The sequence below is a fragment of the Cavia porcellus genome, unplaced genomic scaffold, assembly GCF_034190915.1.
Source record: "Cavia porcellus strain 051 isolate PalLab524CR breed Dunkin Hartley unplaced genomic scaffold, mCavPor4.1 scaffold_9, whole genome shotgun sequence".
Lineage (NCBI taxonomy): Eukaryota > Metazoa > Chordata > Mammalia > Rodentia > Caviidae > Cavia > Cavia porcellus.
In genome coordinates, this window is record NW_026947492.1 from 87,347,069 (window position 1) to 87,368,891 (window position 21,823).

General features: G+C 41.5%; 1 pseudogene; it reads left to right on the top strand.

Moving 5' to 3' along the window:
• Positions 1-21,823, top strand: part of LOC100728572 (protein kinase C-binding protein NELL1-like) — a 609,835-nt pseudogene that overhangs the window by 142,237 nt on the left and 445,775 nt on the right.

Here is a 21,823-nt window from a genome sequence, read left to right on the forward strand (position 1 = left end):
TTTTATTGCATGAATTTGAGCTTTTTCTTCCCTTTTTAAATAATGTTGGCTAGGGGCTTATCAATTTTATTTATTCTATCAAAGAACCAGCTTGTTGATGTGTTGATTGTTTGGATTGTTTTCTTATTCTCTATTGCATTGATTTCTGCTCTGATTTTTATAATTTCCTCTCTTCTTTTGGCTTTGGGCTTGACTTGCTCTTCTTTTTCTAGATGTTTGAGGTGTACCATCAGGTTATTTACTTGTATTCGTTCTGTGTTCCTGATGTGGGAACTTAGTGCAATAAATTTTCCTCTGAGGATGGCTTTCATTGCATCCAGTAAGTTGTATCTGTATTTTCATTTGCTTGTAAGTATTGTTTAATTTCTTCTTTAATTTCCCCTGTGACCCACTGATTAATCAAGAATGTGTTATTCAGTTTCCATGTGTTTGTGGGATTTTTGCAGTATCTCTTATCATTAATTTCTAATTTCATAGCACTATGATCCGATAACATGGAAGGGATAATTTCAACTCTTTTGCATTTATTTAAATATGTTCTGTGAGCTAATATATGGTCTATTTTAGAGAGTGACCCATGTGCTGCTGAGATGAATGTGTATTCTGATGTTGGATGGAACACTCTGTATATGTCTATCAAGTCCATTTGTTCACATGTTTGATTCAGTTCTGTTATTTCTTTGCTGATTTTCTGTCTGGTTGATCTGTCCCTTGGTGTCAATGGTGTGTTAAGTTCTCCTGTTATAATTGTGTTACTGATGATTTGGTTTTTCATTTCTGTTAGTACTTGTTTTATATAACTAGGTGCTCTGGAATTTGGTGCATATATATTTAAGATAGTTATCTCTTCCTCTTCAAGTTTTCCCCTAACAAGTATGTAGTGACCTTCTTTATCTCTTCTGATCATTATTGGTTTAAAGTTCACATTTGTCTGCAAACAGAATAGCTAGTCCTGCTTTTTTAGGATTCCTGTTACATGAAATACTGTTTTCCATCGTTTGACTTTCAGTATGTGAGTATCTTTTTGGGTTAAATGGGTTCCTTGTAGACAGCATATGGTTGGAATTTTTTTTCTTGATCCATTCTGTCAGTCTGTTTGTTTTAATTGGTGCATTGAGACCATTTACATTAATGGTTATAACTGTTATATGTTGGTTTATTGTTGACATGTTATCGTTCTGATGTTGCATCTTTATCTTTCCATTCTGTTTGTCTGCTTTGCTTCGTGGTTTTTTCCTAAGTGAATCTAAACTGTCTTTCAATATTCTTTGCAGGGTTGGCTTGGTGATCATGAAGTTCTTCAGCTGTTGTTTGTCATGGAGGTATCGTATTTCTCCATCCATTTTGAAGGACAGTTTTGCAGGGTACATCAGTCTAGATTGGATATCATTTTCCTTTAGGATCTGGAATACTTCACTCCATGCTCTTCTTGCCTTTATTGTTTGTGCTGAGAAGTTTGCTGCGATTCTGATAGGTTTTCCTTTGTAAGTGATCTGTCTTTTCTCTCTTGCAGCTTTTAATTTTCTATTCTTATGTTGCATTTCTGGGATGGTGATTATTATATGTCTGGGTGTAGTTTTATTTTGGTTATGGCTATTTGGTGTTCTACATGCTTCACTGATCCTGATGTTGGTTTCCTATCTCATGTTTGTGAAATTTTCAGCTGTAACTTCTCTAAATATCCTCTTGACATCCTTTATGTTGTCCCCTTCTTTTTTATTTCATTTCATTTTCATTTCCCTATCAATCTTATATTGTTTTTCTTTGATTCATCTTGAAGTTTTTGAATTGTTATTTCCTGATACCTTGTTATTTTTAAAAGATCTTTCCTTTCCTGTACACTCACTGCAATCTTGTATTCAAGGTCTGAAATTCTATCTTCACTTTCATTGAGGCGGATTTTACAGCTTTCAGTGGAATTTTTGACTTCCTGTATATCTCTTTGCATCTGCTTTATGTATTGTTTGTTTCTTATATTGCTTATCCAGGGTTTCTATCTTTTTGCTTAGTTCCTCCAATTTTTTAACTGTGTCTTCTTTAGATATGTTCAGAGCCCCCTTCATTTCTTTTATCATTTCTTCTTTTACCTGGGAGATTATTTCTAGTTTGAATTCCTTTAAAGCTTCCTGGAGTTGCTTGCTTATTTCAGTTGCTATTATGTCCGATATTTCAGGGGTATTGCATATATTTTCACCCATGTACATAGCTTCTAAGGTTTCTTGGGATGCGCTAGAGGTTTGCGATTATAATTTGGTCTTTCGTTTTGTCATTTTCCTATATTTCTGTGTTTCAAGTGTTTCAAGTGTTATTCCAATGCTTCCCCAGGGTCTGTTGGAAATCCTCTTCTATGCCCTCAGCTCCTGGGACTCTGATCTCCCAGTTCTCCGGATAGAGAGAGGGTCACTGGGGGTCAGGAATCCCAGCTCAAGCCCAGCCTCTGGATCCAATGGCGTCCACTTGCTTAGAACTCCAGAGTCCGCCAAGCACAGCTGGGATTGGGGATGCCATTGCAGGCCTGCTCAGGACCTGCCACACTGGTCCAGTGCACCCAGAAGCCGCCAGGTTCCCTATGATGGATGTGAGCAATTTTTCAGGCAGTGGAAATACTTGCTGTGATTGTCATAGTAAAGTTTTGCAACTATGCAGTTTTTGAAATCCACAGAATCCTGTATCACAAAGAGGAAGCCTTAAGGTTTTTGTATTTTATAGAAGTCATTTAGGTGCTCAGAGAGTCCCATGTTGGAAAGTAGAATATACCAAACTACCTAAGTGTATCACAGATTCTGACTGATGAAGTGGCTTCCGTGAAGGTTAGCAATTCTAAGATCACTACAACTGTGTGTTGAAAGTGAATAGTTAAATAAATGGTGAATCATGTGATGTTATAGATATGCCTGAGACAGAGAGTAGGATAATCCATGTGGTAACAAATTCAAGTTTATCTTAATTTAGATGCATATAGAAATATTTATAGATATCTGTAGGTATGCTGATCTCTCTCTCTCTCTCTGTCTGTCTCTCTGTCTGTCTCTCTTTCTCTCTGTTTCTCTGCATTTGCTCTATCAGTTGAGATGGTCTAGAAGTAACAGCATGTCAGTATTAATGAGCACACCTAACACCCTGATCTTGGTGTTTAGTACCATTCTTCAGGAGAAGGAAGCAGCTCTCCTTGCAGAAGTGGTTGATTTTAGCACTGAGTCAGGAAGTACATAAGACGACCCTTGAGTATTATGTAGTGCCAGAAAGTAAGGACACACTGAGAACAAAGCAAAATGAAATTAAAACCCCACAATATTAAGAGCATGTCAGAGAAGCCAACTAAATGACTCCCAAGGGCTAAAGCTGGAACAATGTAAGCTACAAAATAAACTAATATTGTATAATAATCCAAGGTGTAAACTAACCCCAGAGTTCATATTGATATAAATAAATGAATGGGGAAACAGACAAATCTCCCATGCAGTGCAATTTGAAATGATTTGTGCAAATGCTCCACTCTCTAAGTAGCTGAGCATAACTCCCTACTTCGTACCAAGAGCAGCACATAGTGACTTCCTTCAAAGAATGCAGAGTGGAGTAGGGAGAGAAGATGTAAAATTTTACCATGGAGAAACCTGAAAAACCATAGATCAGCCGGGAAAGGAGACTCCACTGGCACCAACAGTGATGTCATCTGTGTAGCAGGCACTGTTGATGTGATGTTAGGAGCACTGTGCTGTGTCTCTGTGGGCTTCTTCCACAAAACTCACGACTGAAGTGTAATAATCGTGAATACATTAGACAAATACAAGTTGGGAAAAATTCTTTGAACCATCTGACTACCTGTCTTCAAAACTGGCAAGGTTATAAAGGATCAAGCTTGAACTTGTACAGCCAAAAGACCAAAGAGACATGGCAGGTATGCTGGGTCATAATGTGGAACAGGCAAGGATATTGGATTAAAACTATTAAAGTCAGAATAATGCATGGACTTCAGTTAATAACTGTAAGTAAATATTAATATATTAATATTTTTATTAATTGTGCTAAATAGACCATGGAAATGTAAAACATTAATGAGAAAAGGTTGGGTACAGGATACATGGAATTCTCCATTAGTTTTGCAATTATTCTGCAAAGGTATTCTTTTTCCCCCCAAATTCATTTTATTTCAAGGATAAAAACAAAGAGAAGAAGACAAAGAAAAAAACTACAACCACATTTCAAAAACAAATTTCAAAACACATCAATCATGGGGCAACAATGGAACACACATCACACATTGTCATCCCCAAATCATTCACCCAGACTGTAGAGGTATTCTAAAAGAGGTTATTTTTAAAAATAAATTTCGCAAGAATGCTTATAACATTGATAATATTGAATACTCATGAGGGGATAGGTAGACTGGGCACAGGATGGGAGAGAAAGTTCTCACTGAATGTCTCTGAAAGTATATTAAGGTTTTGTAAATATGAACATAAAAATCTCAGTAGAATTTGAAAAATTGAAGACTGTTTATTGTTTGGGAATTATAATATTTTTTTTCTTTGCTGTTAGTAAAGAGGTAGGGAAAGCACCACACTGTGTTGGCTATTATGGCAGCTTCAAGTATAAGGGCGATCCATTGCTATGTTCTTACTTCCTGTGTCTTAGATCTTGGAATTCACAGACATCTTAATTTTGATGACCTCTGGAGCCCAGAGCTCTACTTTCTGTATAAAGCATGATGGTCCTGTGTGCTTGTGGTTTTTTACCTTGGACTTGGTTGCTTAGTACATATTTTTATTTGATTTTACTTTCAGGCCTTCCAAACAGAAACAAATGATCACCTTTACCTTTGTTCCTATAAATTACATGCATAGGTCTTTCATTTTAATTTCTTTTCCCAATTAAGAGTTTTTTTCTATCATAACTTTTCTTTGGTTCCATGCATTTTCTCCTTGCTTTTAGTATCCCTGGTTACGATAAAGTCAACCTTTAGTGAGAAGAGCCTATTTCCATTTTTAAGAGGCTGTAGTACAACTGCTTTGAATCTGTGCAAAGGGCTTTATTTTAGATTTCATTTAACACTGATTGTTTTATTACAAAACAGGAAATTTGCAATTGCTGTCACTGTTAATCTCTTGCTGTATGTTTGCTAAAAGAGTTGAGTACAGAACAAATATGCGACATTGCAGTCCAAATAACATCACCATGTCCTGTGTAAACGAAAAGAGGGTGAAGAGAACAGATGCTTGTTTCTGAGGAAAGGCATCTATGATGCTGCGGGCAACATCACTCCTCTGCGAGGCTGTTTCCATAGATGCAGAAATGAGAAAGGGAAATCATAATTAACATCAGGCACGAGGCATATTCTAAGGCGAATTTCAATTATTATTGCCATTTTATACCCAATAGAGCCTATGAAATATACATTTTACTTTCTACTGCATGAAGAAAAGAGGCATAAAGGAACAATGTGTCTAACCCCATCTCCAAAAGGATGGACTGCGGGCAGAGGCAGGGTTAGCATGGATGGGGGGAGCTCTGTAGCCTGTTCAAATTTGCCCAGTGTTTTTTGGTGTTTGTTATCTTTCTGCTTCAACCCGTGTTATTCTGAATACAGGAAATAGAATTTTGTAGCACCAGGTGTTTGTCCAGATCAATTAGGGTTTTCTTTTAACTCAATCAAAAAGCTATTTGAACCAGGAGAGCACTTGGAGTTGGAATCCAGAGAAAATACCTGATTTGCAAAAGGAATGCTAGGCTAGATGCTTCTGTTTGAGTTGAAATGAAGATGGAAGCCAGCAGCTGGAACTTGTTACACAAGAAATAATGGCTTAATGAGAAAAAATTGCAGGCATTTAGTTGCATCCAGTGTCATGGAATGAATCCTGCAGCCAGAATCGTGGAAAGAATTGAGTGTGTGAAAAGAGGCATCACTGTGCATCCCTACAAAAGCATTCCCTAGGTACTTACTTCTCTGACTAGCAGCTGAAAACCATGTATTTTTAAAGTGAATATCATACTTTTAGCTTTTCAATAATTTTTTTAAAATTGTAAACAATTTATAGTTATGTAAATATTTGGAGTGCAAAGTGATACTAGGTTTCCTGATTGTAAGGTAGGAAAATTAAATCAAGTTAGTTAACATGCTCATCTCCTAAAATGCTTAACATTTTTTGGGGAGAATATTTGAAATTTATTCTCCTAGCAATTTTTTTCTCTTTTCTTGAGACAGGGTCCCACGATGCAGTTCAGGCTGGCCTTGAGCTCACTTTGCAGCCCAGGCTGGTTTTGGACTCACAAGGATCCCCCTCTTGCCTCAGCATCCTGAGTGCTGGGATTACACATGTGCACCACCCTGCCTGGCTATCTCCTTGCAATTTTGAAACATGAAATGTGCTATTAGTAACTGCATTCATCATGATGCTATGTCATAGAATTGAAAAGAGCATCCCATTCCACCTGTCTGAATCTTGTACATTATAACCATCACCTCCCCATTCTCCCCAAACCCAGCCTGTGTGCTTTCAGCCTCTGTGCATTTATTTTTGGTTGAACGTATATGTTAGAACATGTAGTATTTGCCCCTGCATGTCTGATTTATTTCACTAGCATACTGTTCTCCAGCTCCACATCTGATGTTGAAAATGATAGAATCCCCTTTTTATAAGGCTGTCCATGTTGGCTTATGGCATGACTTTATATAGAGAAAATCATACAGAATCTACAAGAAGCATTAGAACTAATCAATAAATGTAGTACTCAGCTCACAAAAATCAGAATCTGTACATTATCAGTGAACTCTCAGAAGTCCACTTTTTATAAACCAGAAAAAATGTATTGTTATAAAACTGTGGGGTTACTTAAAAGCAGAAAATTGTCACTCTGAGGTTTGATTACCTAGCTAATGATCCCAGGCATTTAGTAAAGACATATTTAATTTATGCTTTCAATTTTTAAAGGTCAAAACCTGTGAACTTGAAGTTAGAGTGTTTTAATGTTAATATATAAAATACCAACTCAACAGTTTTTATGCTCCTAGATTATATAGGACAGGAATTTGGATAGAGCCTGGAGGAAAAATTTTATCTCTGTTCTTTGGTGTTTGTGGCTTCAGATGGAAAGGGTGGACGGTGGGGAAATTACCAGTCTAGTATTTATAGTGGTTTTTGGCTGGTATAACAGTAGGGGTCATGAACGGGGCTCACATTGCTGCCTTCCTCATGTGGTCTTGGGCTTCCTCACAACATGGCAGCTTCAGGACAGTGAGACTTCCTACAGAGTGATGCAGGACTTTAAAGCATAAATGTTCTAGCACACAAGATGGAAACCACATTTATGCATTTGTGACCCAGTCCTGAAAGTTGTCAAGCCTCACCTTGGCCTTTAAACCACTGAGAAGATGTCTTCACCCCTTTTCTTGTTGCTGAGACACAGAACGGATCACTGACAGTTTAAAGGAGGAGAGGTTTAGTTTAGCTCATGTTTTCAGTCCCTGATCTTCTGGATTCAATGCAGAAATGGCATGGTGGAAGGGTCTGGCAGAGAAAAGCTGCTTATGCCATGGTGGCCAGAAATAAGAGGCTAAGGAAGGAACCAGGAAAGGGGACATATACCCCAGGCCATGCCACAGTGACCACCTCCACCCAGACAACATCTCCTACCACACTCAGCCAGGAACTCATCAGTGCAGAATCCACTGATAACACAGCAGCCTCATGACCCAATCACTTTCCAAAAGCCTCACCACTGAACACATGAGGCTTTGGGGGGACTTTCTGATTTAAACCATAATACAAGATCTCTGAGATCCTAGAGGAATGGACATAATTCCTACGTTTCAGTGAAGGAAATGTCATGAGCACTTTGTAGAAAAGTGTGGGAGACAGGTGAGGCTGTAAGAGAAGCAGGCCAGGGAATGCAGGCTGTCTGTAACACACAGGACATGAGATGGCTGTGCCCGTGGCTTCTGCCATTTATTTCTGTTTATAGGCCAGCAGCAGCTTTGTGACCATGGTTACTTCTCAATTTCCTGCCTTTCTCCTCGTGTTCTCATACTTTGCTTTAATGAGTCAAGGTAGGTTGAAAATCTCTAGTCTGTTTATCATCATCAGTAAAAAGCCTATTTTGTTTACATCCCAGTTTATTGTTAGCCTGTATGGGTATGGACTCTCTGATCTCTGCTGCCATTTACAGATCTGGACTTACTCCTTCTCATGATGTGCGATCTGCTAAGGACCTTCTGTAGTTGACTAGGGTGAGGGTTCCCCTGACTCAGCTCCCTGGGTGTGGATGTTACACTGGTCCCCTCCCTTTGTCCCATGCACTTTTGTTCCTGCTAGTCAGGTGGTTTTCTCCTAGATTCAAGAGGGGAGGAAATAGTGCAATATGTGTCAGGGAGAAGGGAGAGGCATAGATATTAGCAACCTGTGTTACGTCTTCCCTCTCTGGCCCTCCTTCCTTCTGCCTGCAATGGATCCTGGAGCCTGAATGTTGACAGAGACCTCAGGGATTGATTGAAGCTCACTCACCAACCCAGCATTCAGCTTCTTTTCAAATTTAACAGTTTGTCAAGTAGAAAATGAATGACAGGAGTTTAACTGAGCTGGACCCTCAAGATTATCTATGCAATCACTTAAAACTAGTTTTGGAAGTAAATCTCTTTTGTCCAAATTAGATCTTTTGGGAAACTCTAATTTATCCAACAGATGAAAGCAAAGCTCCCATATTTGAGAGGTTATTGTCCCATCTCTTCCCTCTGCCACAGACGCTGAATCTTTGTGAGGAATCCAAGGGTGTGGTAAGTCAGATTCTATCATTTTATTTAGCAGATAGGAGAACCTAAGGCACAGAGAGGCAAGAAAATGATTTGCTAAAACATCTGTGATTCATCGATAGCAGTTGAAACCCTGGTATTTATTTAAAACTTGTGTCACTTCCTCTTCCTTCATGTGCGGCTCCTGTGAGACACCAGTCTGAGTGAGGACGTAGTGTCACCTGCCTGCTGCATTCAGCCTTTTATCTCCCTTACTCCAGCAATGGGCAGAGGCCCAGGGGGGGTGGGGACAGGCCCCAGTGTGAGCAGCTGCAGTGTTTTCTCTTGGTTGCCAAGAGTGCCTTGCACAGGCCTGCCCCCTGAGCCTGTGGATAGAGACCCTGGTGCCATGAAACATTGTTAGTGCACCTGAACTGTTTTGCCCTCTGCTCCTGATATGGTTAATCCTTTGTCCCCAGGAAGGGGTACAGTGTGGTGGGAAGAACACAGGTGCTGGAATTGAGCAGACCTGTGTATGAATCTTAGGAGTCATGTGACTCCCCACAAACCACTGTATCCTTTGGAGTCTCAGCTTTTCTACTGTGATATGAGGTTAGTAGGGTACCATCTTTAAAACATGTGACACAGTCTGGAGTAAGGAGGTCTCCATCGGGAGCATCTGCCAAGGTGTTGTGAGGTCCAGGTGCAGGTCGTAGTTCTGCCCCCAAGGCTGTAGGATTTCCCAGGCTCTCATTTCTATATGCAAAAAGAAGCTGTGGTTAAAAATACACACTGGAGTTGCTATACAAATCATTAACTTTAGAGATAGACTGCACTTCTTTGAACCCTTGCTCTATTGAGTTTTGTAGGTTAGGGCAAGTTATTTTATCTCTCTGTGTAAACTAAGGATGATCATAGTAGTTTTAAAGATCATTTTAAGATTGAAATTGAATCCACAGTTTACAGTCAGTGCTGTGGAACTACTTTTTTAGCAAATTAGAAATAAATATCACTGGTTTGTGATTGGGTTGTTTTGCTATGAAATACAAAATTCTAAAGTTACTTCTGCCAGTGATTAAGTATTCAGTAAATGTTAGTAATTGGTATATATAAATGTTAGCTATATTTTTGTTAACATTGATATTATCATTCACAATGATAGAATTACCTTTTGTGGAGGTCATACGCAATGACAGGACACTAATTTTTCATCAACGTTGGGATTTTTCTCTCTGAGATAAGAATTCTGGCCAGAGGTAAACACTGGATAAGAGTGTGGCCTTGTTTCCTAAGTCAGCCCTGCCTTGATTCCCATCATGACTTCCACAAAAAAATTGTTTGTTCAGGGCCCAGAGTGTACACCAGACACTGCTGGAATGTGAGTAGGTGCATCAGTAACTGTGAGGTCTTCAAGGTGTGATGCATTTCTGTAGACTGTAGGATCCTTACAGAGTAGCTGGAAAAGAGATCTTTATAGAGAGACTTCTCGTCTTCTCTCATGGCCAAGTGCTGGTTAACATTTAAAATTAACTAGTACTGTTATATACAGAAACTACACATTCATCCAGTAATAACCACCTCACACTTTGGGAAGTGTATCTACTATTAATCCTGTGATCAAAAACTACAGTGAATGTTACAGTTTTTAAAAAGTTAGCAGAGCAAAAGACACATCTGCGTCAGCCCCCTCAAACACTTCCCCCCAATTTCAGCACCCTCATCTCCTTGTTCTTGCCACATTGGAAGTGGATCTGGAAATCCTCTTTCATGATTCCTTTTGAAATGCGATAAAAATGCTTTGATTGCTGTTCTCTGGTGCCATCAACAGAAAGGCGGCTCCTAAAAACATGACACTGTATCCTCATCCACCACAGCACCAGGTCAGGCACCATGGGACTCCTGACTCTTCCCCAGAGTGGAAATGACTGTGCAGGGCAAATGTTCCGAATCAATTCAGGACATCAGGGTGGCCAGGACAGTGCAACTAAAGACACATACGAAAGAGGACATCAAGAACTGCTTCAGAAAGTGGCAAGCACGGTGGGACAGGTGTGTTCAATACCAGAAGGGTATTCTGAGGTAGATTAATGGCAGTGTGTGTTTTGATGAATAAATTTTTAAAAATTTAAATACCATATTTTTATTTATACTCTTTACACAGTATTAACATGAAATATATGTAGTTCACAGTCTTTCTCTACACATGAATGTATAATCTCAAAATGGGTTATATTACATCAATTTGGGGAATGTGACAAATATATATATATATATAGTGGAAATTACCCTCCTGAGTTTTATTTCCAAGTATACCATGGAATTCAGATACTCCTGTGAAGCGTTTTAGCACATGTGCTGCTAAAGTGAACACAACACCATGACATTTAACTTCAGGTCATGATAATACTGATGGTCCCCCGTACCCATAGGGGAGCTTTGGGGGAGTTGCTCAGCTTCTAGAATAGGGCCTGCCTGGTGCCTGGGCAAAGGCTCAAGCCTTAGAAATTCAGCTTGGATACATCTGTATACCTCTGTCCTCACAGAACTTCATGTGAGGGGACTGGGTTTCAGTGGAAGGAGAAGTCTGTGTGGGTGGCGAGAGGTGCCTCTGCCTGTGCACAGCCCAGAGCACAGCAGAACATCGTATCACTGTACTCAGCATTAGTCCACCTCTGCACAGGTGACCATGGCAGGCATGTGGGGATCCACATGGGGAAGTATCTAGAAAGAGGAATAAGCCAGAATCCTTATCCAGGAGGGTTCATAGTGTAGCTGGGAAACAGGAGTACAAGGGAAGAATGTTTGGCCTGGAAAAGAAAAACAGGACGGAATATCATTGCTGGTTTTAGATTTCACACCATGAGTGAGCAGCTCTAAGGGGAGCCAGAGCAGTTCTTTGGAACCGCAGGCTTGGCTGAGGTCCCAGGTTAAGGGGAGAAGGGCTGCTCACAAATCCTTCCAGTGGATTATCACTCAGACCTGCACTCCCCACCCTCTTAAGGCTCCAGAAAGACCCCAGAGCCCTTGAAGCCTGAAGATCGAGGGCCGTCAGGGATGGACTGGTCACTTCCTGTGTCCTTCTCCCTTCTAGCACCATGAGGCCCTGAGTCACCAGCCTGTAGCCTCAGACTTCTGCTCCTTCCTTACAGCCAGCTGGCCAGGAGGTAAAGCAACACCTGGCGCACTCCGATGCTGTGATTCTGAAGTTTAATGTGCACATGAGTCAGCTGGGGTCCTGCTGAAATGCAGGTTCTGGTTCAGGAAGCTTGGGTGGGGCCTGGGGCTCTGAGTTGGCCCTGGTGATGCCCGTTTGCAAGCGACACTGGGGGAAAAAGTTTACTCCAAATCAAGGCTCTTCCCCCTTCCCTCATGGTAGTGGAGTCCCATCAAGCCAGTGACTGCCACTCCAAGGTGCTGTCAGGATTCAAGTCCTACATCTCTGCTTGAGTTACTGCTGGAAGTCCTTGCCTTATTCCCCTCTCAGCCTTCATGACACAGTTTTATCCCGATGTCCCTTAGCCGTTCATGTTTTTTCTCTCCCTGGTGTCACTTTCACAGTTAGCTAATGTACTTTTTCCAAAAACACGTCGTCTTGAAGGGCATGGATTTCATCTCAATTGTTTGAAGCACAACACTTTTTGATACTGTCTGAAATGGTACCCTAAGATACAGGGGTTCACTAGTGTCATGTCAGGTCGGATTCCTTTTCTCATAGCTGTACATTTGTGACGACCACAAGATAATCATTTACTCCAATGCTTTGTAAAGTGATCTTTAAATGATCTATTTATGATACATTAAGCTCTTGCTCAATGAGGCCAAAGCCCAAGAATACTGATTAAATCCCATTAAATATGTTTACTTCCCTCTTTAATGACTATGTCAGCTGATCCCTGTGAACCTATTTAATTGTCATCAATCAGAGTTACTTTAAGGTCATGTCCTCTCCCTCAGGAGTAACTCATTGGTCAAAATAGAGGAATCTGGAGATTTCTTGTGACATTTGAAGCTTGTAAAGTCTTTGCTACAACATAACGGTGATTTGCTGTACTGGGGGTGCTGGGGGCTTTGGGGCAAAGCACTCAATGTCTGTGATAATGTGCAAATCCATCAGCAAAATAGGGAATAATAATATGCATTTAAAAATGGAATGGGACAATGCTTGTGGGAACACTTGGCCTGTTCCTGGTACATGACACCCATTCTTTCAAAGTCGCCTTCCCTTGCCTTCTCTTTGGGGGTATCCTCAGCCACTTTCTAAGGGTTTGTTGGGAGGGATTCATTTTAGTATCTGCTTTGTTAGTCTCAAAACACCTTAAGAGAGGGACCCATATTTTACAATGTTTTAAGTCTTTCATTGTATGTTTGGTTAAGACATAGTGAGTGAATTAATGAATGATCAGATAATCTCTAAGATCTTCACTTTTACGTCACCTGATCAATTCTTCTACTGTTTCAGTTGCTCAGAAAAAAATGAGATAATTTCCTAAGATACATTTTAAGGGAAGTCTTTATTTCTGATCTTATTAAATTGTGCTTTATTAATTATTGCTAATATGTTTGTACCTGGGAACAAGATCTGGCTGCTGTGTATAAATAACCTCTTCAGTTTATGCTTGGTTCTTTGTGCTGATGTAAAAGAAGTGAGGCAGAGGCTGGTCTTGATTCTCTTCCTATGAAATTATTCTTTGGAAAGATCCCTTGTGAGACATGAGCAGGAAATATGCATTTATTGTCTGATGTAAGATTTGGGAATTGGGCACAATATGGGCTGAGCTTCAGGATGCATTCATTTCATCCTCATACAAGACGTGCTTTACATTTTAGATTAAATACAGTCTAGCTGTTAGGATCAGGCCCACCCCACGGATAAGAGAGATCAGCAGGTCCTTCTGGATCTATTCACAATGTGGTCCCCTATCCCAGTAACTCTTGCATTGTCCTGTGGACACATTTCAGGAGGTTGGCATGGAGGTCATCCTGGCTATGACTGAAGGTGCCCTTCGGGTGGGCCATAAACTGCTGAAAAGTACACAAACTCAAACTGAAATCTGGGTTTAAATGTTGTCCAGGATACATTGTTTAATCTTTGAGTCTCAATAGTTTTTAATCTTTGAAAAGGGATACTGATATTGGTCATGTAGTTTTTTGTGGGCAATAAATTAGATCATGCAAGTCACATGCTAGTGTGATGCCTGGCACCTGGATAATGCCCAGTGTTGATGCCTCAGTGACAGTGACTCATCTCGAAAGCAAGGTGTCAAAGACGAAATGCTGCTGTCACCCACGAAGGTGCCAGGTCTGCTAGGTGTTGGAAGCATGTCCCAAACTCACTTGCTGTACTTTTGGGCTAAAGTTCTGATCACAGTAGTGGCACTAAGAATTTCCCATGTGTCATGGTTTATGTTTGTGTCCCCCAGGCCTCATGAGTTTGCAAGGTGTATTTGTGATTGGTTCATTGTCTAGTGCTTGGATTGATGGTGTCAGTGTTCCACCCACCCAGGGGTGGAGCCAGGATGTGATATAATGGCAGGAAGAAGGTATATCTCTCTCTTTGCCATTTGCAGCCACCATAAACTGCAGCCCAGCCATGCCCGCCTGTCTTGGAGCCAACTGAGTGTGGACTGAAACCTCCAAAACTGTAAGAAATAAACTTTTCCTTTCCCAACTTGGGCTTCAGGTATTTTGTCTCAGCAACAAGTAAAAAGTAACTAAGACAGAAATTTGGTACCGAGGAGTGGGGTCGTTTGCTGTGCCTATACCTGGCCATGTTTTTCAAGAGGCTTTGGAAATGGCTTGCGGGCAGAGTTTGGAAAGGTTTGGACATGTCGCCTGGATGCATAGAGCTGGAGCAGCTTAGGCTGTTCTGTAGAGGAGATTCTGGTCAGAGCTCAGGAGACCAGAAGGCTGATGATAGAAACTCTCATGGTAAGGACCAGGCTTGGGAGGTGTTGTACTCTAAGAAAGTAGCTTCATCATTTTGTGTATTATAGCAAATCTGTACCATGGCTTACTAAATGTTTTTTTTCCCTAACTGATATGCTAAGTGACCCAATTGATATGTTGAGCAATACTCTCCCCTGTAAAGAATTGCAAGAATTTCACTTAATTGAGATGTTAACCAGAGCGGCCCTCTACAAACAAGAAGAGTGGTGCTAAAACAAGCTAACAAGGGTTGTTAATCACGGTTAGGCGCCTCTATTCTTCGCTAAAGAACTAAAGAAGACTAGAAGGCCCACTAATTTACACATTGTTTGAAGTAACTTGTTTATATGCAGGGAGATTTGAGTATGAATTTAACCTTTTTGCCTAACCTTAGTTACTTTTCCCACAAGATAGATACCCTGTCGTTTTCCTGTTCTATAGCGCGCCTTATTGCCTCCCCTCACCCACCTATCTGGGCCATAAAGAATTTGGGTTTCTGGTGACCTCTCCCTGACCCGGTGATGATGTGTCATAAAATGAGCCGGCCCCAATTTTAAGAACTGCTTAGCTTAAGAGAAATTACCGGGTAATACTATGGCCCAAACCCCGATCGGTGCTTTCCTTTTGTTCTGTATGTATCTAATGAGTTAGATATCAGATCTTTGTAAAACTTAAGTTCCAGCATCTCATAACTCGTGACCCCTTCGCACTCACTAGCGAAGACAAGCTGTCCTGAGATAATTAGCTCTCCACTTTCTTCTCCAAATATTGCTGCAGACGTGCCACTCTGAGATAATATCAGTCTGCAGGATGGGAGTAATTTAAGGAATACCAGGAACTCCCGAGATTGTCAGAGCTAAGTGGACAGCAATACAGTTTCCAGATGCAGGTCAACAGGTTTAATGGCCTTGCAGGTTTCCCCCCACTTTCCCTTACTTTTAAAAACCCCTTTCCCCAGTCTTGGGCGCGCAGTCTTTGGGTCGATCCAGGAGAGACTGTGCTGCCAGGATTGGCTCAATAAAGCCTTTGCTACTTAAGTTTTGGACTCTTGTTTCCTTGGACTTTATACCGGGGCCCACGTTATAACAGGAGGTTTCTGCAGGGAAGGACTGCATTGGTTGTTTGATGTGTGTTATGGCTTGGCAGAAAGTTTGTCTGCATTTTGCTCCTGCCCAGAGACTTTGCCTGAGACTGAGACAAAGGGCAATGGACTGATTAATTTTGAAAAAGAAATTAAAAAGCAATCAAACCTTGAGGCTGTGGCATGGCTATTGTTGGGGGCTTTCAGCCAGCTTTATGTCTCAAATCAGGAGCAAAGGGCCAACAGGACAATGTACAATGCTGTGATTTTGGTCCGAAGGAAGATTCCAGGAAGGGTGTGGATGTAAGACAGAGTAAAGACAGAGTTGATATTTTGATTCCTGAGAAGAAACAGAGAGATAAGAAAGATGGCCCTGGGGCATCCTGGGAAGCAGGTCCCCACCCTGTGCAGTCTCACAGCAAAGATGAAAAATTTTGCTCAGAGGAAAAAGCTACAGAGTACCAGGTTCCAGAATGGCAACAGAGGCCACGTGAGGTTCCAGAATGGCAGCAACACAGAGAAGCTTTTCATCACAATCAGGTAAACAGAGCCCTGCGATCCAGGCAACTGACCCCTACAGCCAAGAGAGAGAAAAGCCTGGCTACTGCTTCAGCTAGCAGCAAACCTTGGCGGCATCCACAAGGTGCTGATTTTAGGTGCAAGGAAAATGCACCAATTCTGAGAGTAAGACAGCTTCCACCTCGATTGCAAAGGGCCCAGCTGGCCATGCAGTGTGCCCCTGAGAGGGCAGTTTGTGAAGATGTAAGGGTGAAGCCAAAGGTGCAGTAGAGACCCCAGAAGTTTGGAAAAGCCAGGAACATGGATGATCCAAGGAAAGCTGCAACAAGGGAGCAGAGAAGATTTAAGAGAAAAGCTGCGGGAGTTGAAATCACCAGAGGTGCCCTGAGGGTGGAATCACCCAAGCCTTTTGGAGCTTGCAAGGATATTGCTTCAGATGCTGAGTGTGGAACTCTAGGACTTAATGTTTGCCCTGCTGAATGTTGGACTTGCTTTGTTTCCAATACTTTATATTCCCATTTGTAACTTTTGGAATGGTAATGTTTATCTTGTGCCTTTGCATTTCAGAAATGTTTAACCTTGTTTCATTTGTACAGAGGTTACAGTTAAGAGTTTGCCATAGATCTGTCTTGGAGGAGACTTGGGACTTGGACTGTTCAGCAATGTTGAAACTTAGGACTTTGGCAACTCTTGGAGGTGGACTAAATGTCTTTTGTATAAAAGATGTACATGAGTCCTGGGGGCCAGGGGTGGAATGTCATGGTTTGTGTTTGTGTCCCCCAGGCCTCATGAGTTTGCAAGGTGTATTTGTGATTGGTTCATTGTCTAGTGCTTGGATTGATGGTGTCAGTGCTCCACCCACCTAGGGGTGGAGCCAGGATGTGATGTAATGGCAGGAAGAAGGTATATCTCTCTCTTTGCCGTTTGCAGCCGCCATGAACTGCAGCCCAGCCATGCCCGCCTGTCTTGGAGCCAACTGAGTATGGACTGAAACCTCCAAAACTGTAAGAAATAAACTTTTCCTTTCCCAACTTGGGCTTCAGGTATTTTGTTTCAGCAACAAGTAAAAAGTAACTAAGACACCATGGGCATGGAAAACACTAAAATCTCAGGAAAGAGATGCCAACTGCACGTTTGCATTGTGTGATAATTTGAATACTGATCGTAAGTGTCTTTAACCTCTTTTCCCATAGTCATCATTTAGGAGTTGTCTAGTTAAAACTTTTTTTCCAAGGGAGAAGGAGGAGGAGGAGCAGGAGAGGAAGAAGAAGGGTGGGGGATGAAGAAAAGAAACTTAACTAACTTTGCTCTTGCAATGTGTTTTAACCTCTAATGTCTAATATGACTTTATTTTTTTTATTAACTCTTGAAAAAGTTCAGAGGGCAGTGCTAAAAATAAACACTAATGCATCCTTTTTATATGAATGGCCTTTCTCAGACAGCAGGAGCAGAGCTCTGAGCTGTGCTCCTCAGTGTGTCAGAGCCCTGCACCAGGCTTGTTGATTAGCTGTGCCTCCTTACTCACGGCAGATCCACTGGTCTCCTTTCCAGAGGCATAAGGTGCTGCCACGAGGACTCCCCAACAGTGAGTGAGCTGGGTCCCACATGTACAGTTGATTTCAGCTCATGGTTTTTTTGTTGTGCTTCACTGACTTTAGATTCTGAGAGACCTGCAGTAAGGAGGTGGGGACTGATGAGAGCCACGCTACCCAGAATGGAAATAAAACAAACTTTGTTCCTTTGCATGCAGCTATTTTGAGTTGGAGAGCAGTGGCCTGTGGGATGAGATTCGCTATCACTACAAGCACAAAGGGAGGTCTAGGACAGAGGTGCTTCCCTTCCGGATGGCAGACGGGCAGTGGACAAGGTGGCTCTGACAGTTAGCTCCTTGCACTTCCTGCTCCACATGAACTGCAGTCGGTAAGCCTTTGTCTTTGGTCTTGAGTGATTCTGCCCTTGAAATCAGGTAGTGGGAAGAGGAAATAAATCAGACCCTCCACGACTTGCCAGGAAACAAAACCAAGGGACCTTAATTGCCATTTAACCTGTCAAATGGTCCATTAGGCGTGCTGAAGTGACCAACTGTAATACAATAAGAAAACAGCTCATTAAGATGAAACTGTACCCTGCGATGAGGAGCAAATGCACAAAAGGCTGATTGCAAATTGGGGAGTATTAAGTGCACCTCAGTGTGCGCCAGGCACCAGCTGAAATTCTGTGGGGCTGTGGCTACAGTTAACTGTGATATATTGTTGTTGAGTTTGTTCCACTTGGGAGGGAATAAGCCACTCTCCCTTAGAATACATCTGAGAACCGGGGGCTACTGAAGCAGCTAATTCTATTTACTTCATCAAGCACAACTTTGCTTAAATGTCTTTTCCAAATGGAGCCTCTGAAAGAGGCTGTCCTTGGGCTTTTTTGAAACTGAATGTCTTCCACTCCCTGTAGAGGAATAAGCCTTCTAGCTCGTTAGAGTGTGGCACTATGATGTGTAAGGCCTGAGGTTTCCTCCAGGGGCTGTGTGTTGTGGACAGGAGTGGGTGTTGTTCCATGTTTGGCACTGACAGCTAAAAAGGAGGAAACACCATCGCTTTTTATTGTGTCATTTGTGGCTGAACTGCTGGATAATGGTGCTCAGGGGAAATGTTTCAATCTTCTCAGAATCTCCTGAAAATCCTTATGGATAGTGACTCAAGTCCAGTTATGGAGAAAGTTTTTATTTTTATTTTTTGCATTCCAAGGAGTGTCCATGTGTTATTAGTTCTCATTAATGATGCCTTCAAGGTTAAAATAACTGTTCAAACACAAGGCTCACACTTGTGAGCCCAGGAAGCAGCATAGGGGGCTGGTGATAGTGTCCCTTCCAGACACATCCAGAAGAGGGATAGTTAAAGATCAGTCAGTGATACACTGTGCCTTGTGTTGACATTCTCGAATGTGCTTGTCATTCTAGCTCTGCGGTCTCTTTTACAAGATCTGGAAGGGCAGGAAACTAGTGTCAGGTTCAAAGGAAGTGCTGGCATATTGAAGTGAGTCTCACTCCCTTTTGAGGTGGTCTCTTTAAGAAGCTTTCTGGACTTCTGAGTCTGTCTAGATTCAAATAGATAGCATAAGTGTGCCCAAACAGTTTCCAAAGAAATTCTGGCTCCTTTCTACCTGGAGGTTGGTCTACGCAGCCTGCTTAAAGCCAGTACTTAGCTCCTACTTGCTGAGCTTAGTGGCAGATTTGGTTTTCTAGAACTAATGGGGTCTGCCAGGTAGCACTGTTTACCCTAGGGCCTCCCATGCCCAGGCTGTCTGGAGGAAGGACGCTGCTTGCCGGAAAGTGCCCTTAGACCCTTGCGTTGAGAAATTCTCTACTGCAAAGTCCTGGTTGCTATTTGCTTGCAATGCCCTTTTTTCTTCTTTCTTCCAGAAGTTTTATTGTTTCTTGACATTGTTCTCTTTGGGGAAGAGAAATAAAGAGGAAACCAGATCTGCCTCTGTGAATCCAGAGTTCCCTGCCCTTGCAGGTTCTCTGAGGGTTCCTGTGAAATGTTTTCTCCTGCCATCCTCAGACATTTGTCAGCTGTATAAATTTAGGCAGGTTAATTTCCTTGCCTCTCAGCTTCTTCCTTTGTAAAACAGAAATACAAATATTAATGTAGAATTGCTAATACTAATTATACACTACTTAATTACGGCTTAGACAACAGCAGGCAGCTTATAAGACAGCGATCCCATGAGGTGTGTCGCCTGGTGACACTGCAGCCTCCTTAGTTTGTCTGAGCACAAACAATGATGAAATTACCTACTTATGCACCTATCAGCGGTCATCCCCTCCTCTTATCACTGGGAATGTCCAGCGAAGTATTTCTTGTGAAATTTTTGGGACCGGGCTTGGCCTTTGCTGCTGAATATATGTGTGTGTGTTGGTGTGATTTAGTCTGCATCTGTGGTGCTTCTCCATTCTTGTCTCCCAGCTTTTATCACTGTATGTTTAATGGATCCCATGGCCTCCGTCCTGGGAAAATGGGAGAGGAGAAGTCTTCAGCTTTAGGATAAATGGCTAAGATGGGTGGATGGGTCCCCCTGTTTCTTTGCTCTCTTGATATTTTCCTCTTTGTGGCTTATGGTATGGCATGTCTCCTTTGTGTAAAGTCTTGGGGTGGGGGATATATATATATATATATATATATATATATATATATATATATATTACTGGGAATTGAACTAAGGACATTGCACTTGCCAGGCAGGCTCTTGCTCCACTGAGCTGTATCGCTGGCCCAGGGGTGGGAGACCATATGAAGTTGTTGCCAGTTAATTATTCAAAAACCCAAAACACAAGCTTTCTAAATAGAGCAGGGGATAAAAAGATTCTGAAAGACTGAACCATAGGAGAAATAAATTTTGATTTTTGTTCAGGAAAAGTCTAGAGACATGATTCCCAAATCTGACTATTCCTAAGAATTGCCTGAGGAACTCATAAAAATGCAAATGGCCAAGCTCTTTCTCTGACCTACTGGATCAAATTCAGTGACAGTGGAAGTGGGGAAGCCATATGTTTATATTTTTATTTTAATTGGCACATGATATTTGATCATATTTATAGGATACAGTATGATAATTTATGTGTACAATTTTTAGTGAACAAATGAGGGCAATTAGTGTTTTCATTTTCTCCACATTTATCAGTTTTATATGTTAGGAATCTTTAAACTCTTCCAGGTGTTTTCATATATGTAATGAGTTGTTATACACTGTAGTTATCCAGCTGGGCTTTAGAAGTCTAGAACTAATTCCTTCTAATTCCTCAGTTTTGGTATTGATTATTTAAATGTTTTCTACCCACCCCTAGTACTCAACCATTATTCTACTCTTTTCTTTTTTTATTTTTTTTTAGATTTATAGTCTAAATTTATTTTTTTATTTAAAGAGAGAAGAAAAGAAAGGATGTAAAAAAACCAATGCAGTAGTTTCTGAATGAATGAGACCTTCAATATTTCTCTTGCTGTGCCTGGATTATCTCCTTTAACATGATGTCTTCCAGTTCCACCCCATTGTCTCAAATGGCAGGATTTAATTTTTATGGCTGAATAATATTCTACCGCATATATATTTTTAGAAAGTTCTTCTCATGGTTTTCATGCAGGCAGGCAAGGCTTGAAGCTTGGTGCCAGATGGCAAGACCCTTGTTAGGGTGGAGAGGACAGACCTAGTGGAGAAGCAGGATTGAAAAAAGTGAATAAGGGCTTGCAAAACCAAAAACCTGAAGCAGAGCCCTGGAAAGGTAGAAGGAAGGAGTAAGGAGAGGGCAAGGTATAGTGCACAAAGTAAACTCACTCTCCTTATGGGTGTCTTCCGAGCCAGTGTTGGCCAACCTCAGAGGAGCAGAGGCTCTGTCCCCTGTATCAAGATGCTGGTCTACCACTTCTCACATAGGCACCTCTCACAGCAAGAGGATGTCACAAAGGCTCATTTTTACTCTCTCAGCCAAGTGTTTCCTACCACCTGGGGGTTTTTATTTCTGGATCTTTCTCACCCTGGGAGTTATGCTCTTGTTTTTCTCAAGCTCCTCTCCACAGTTATTCTGC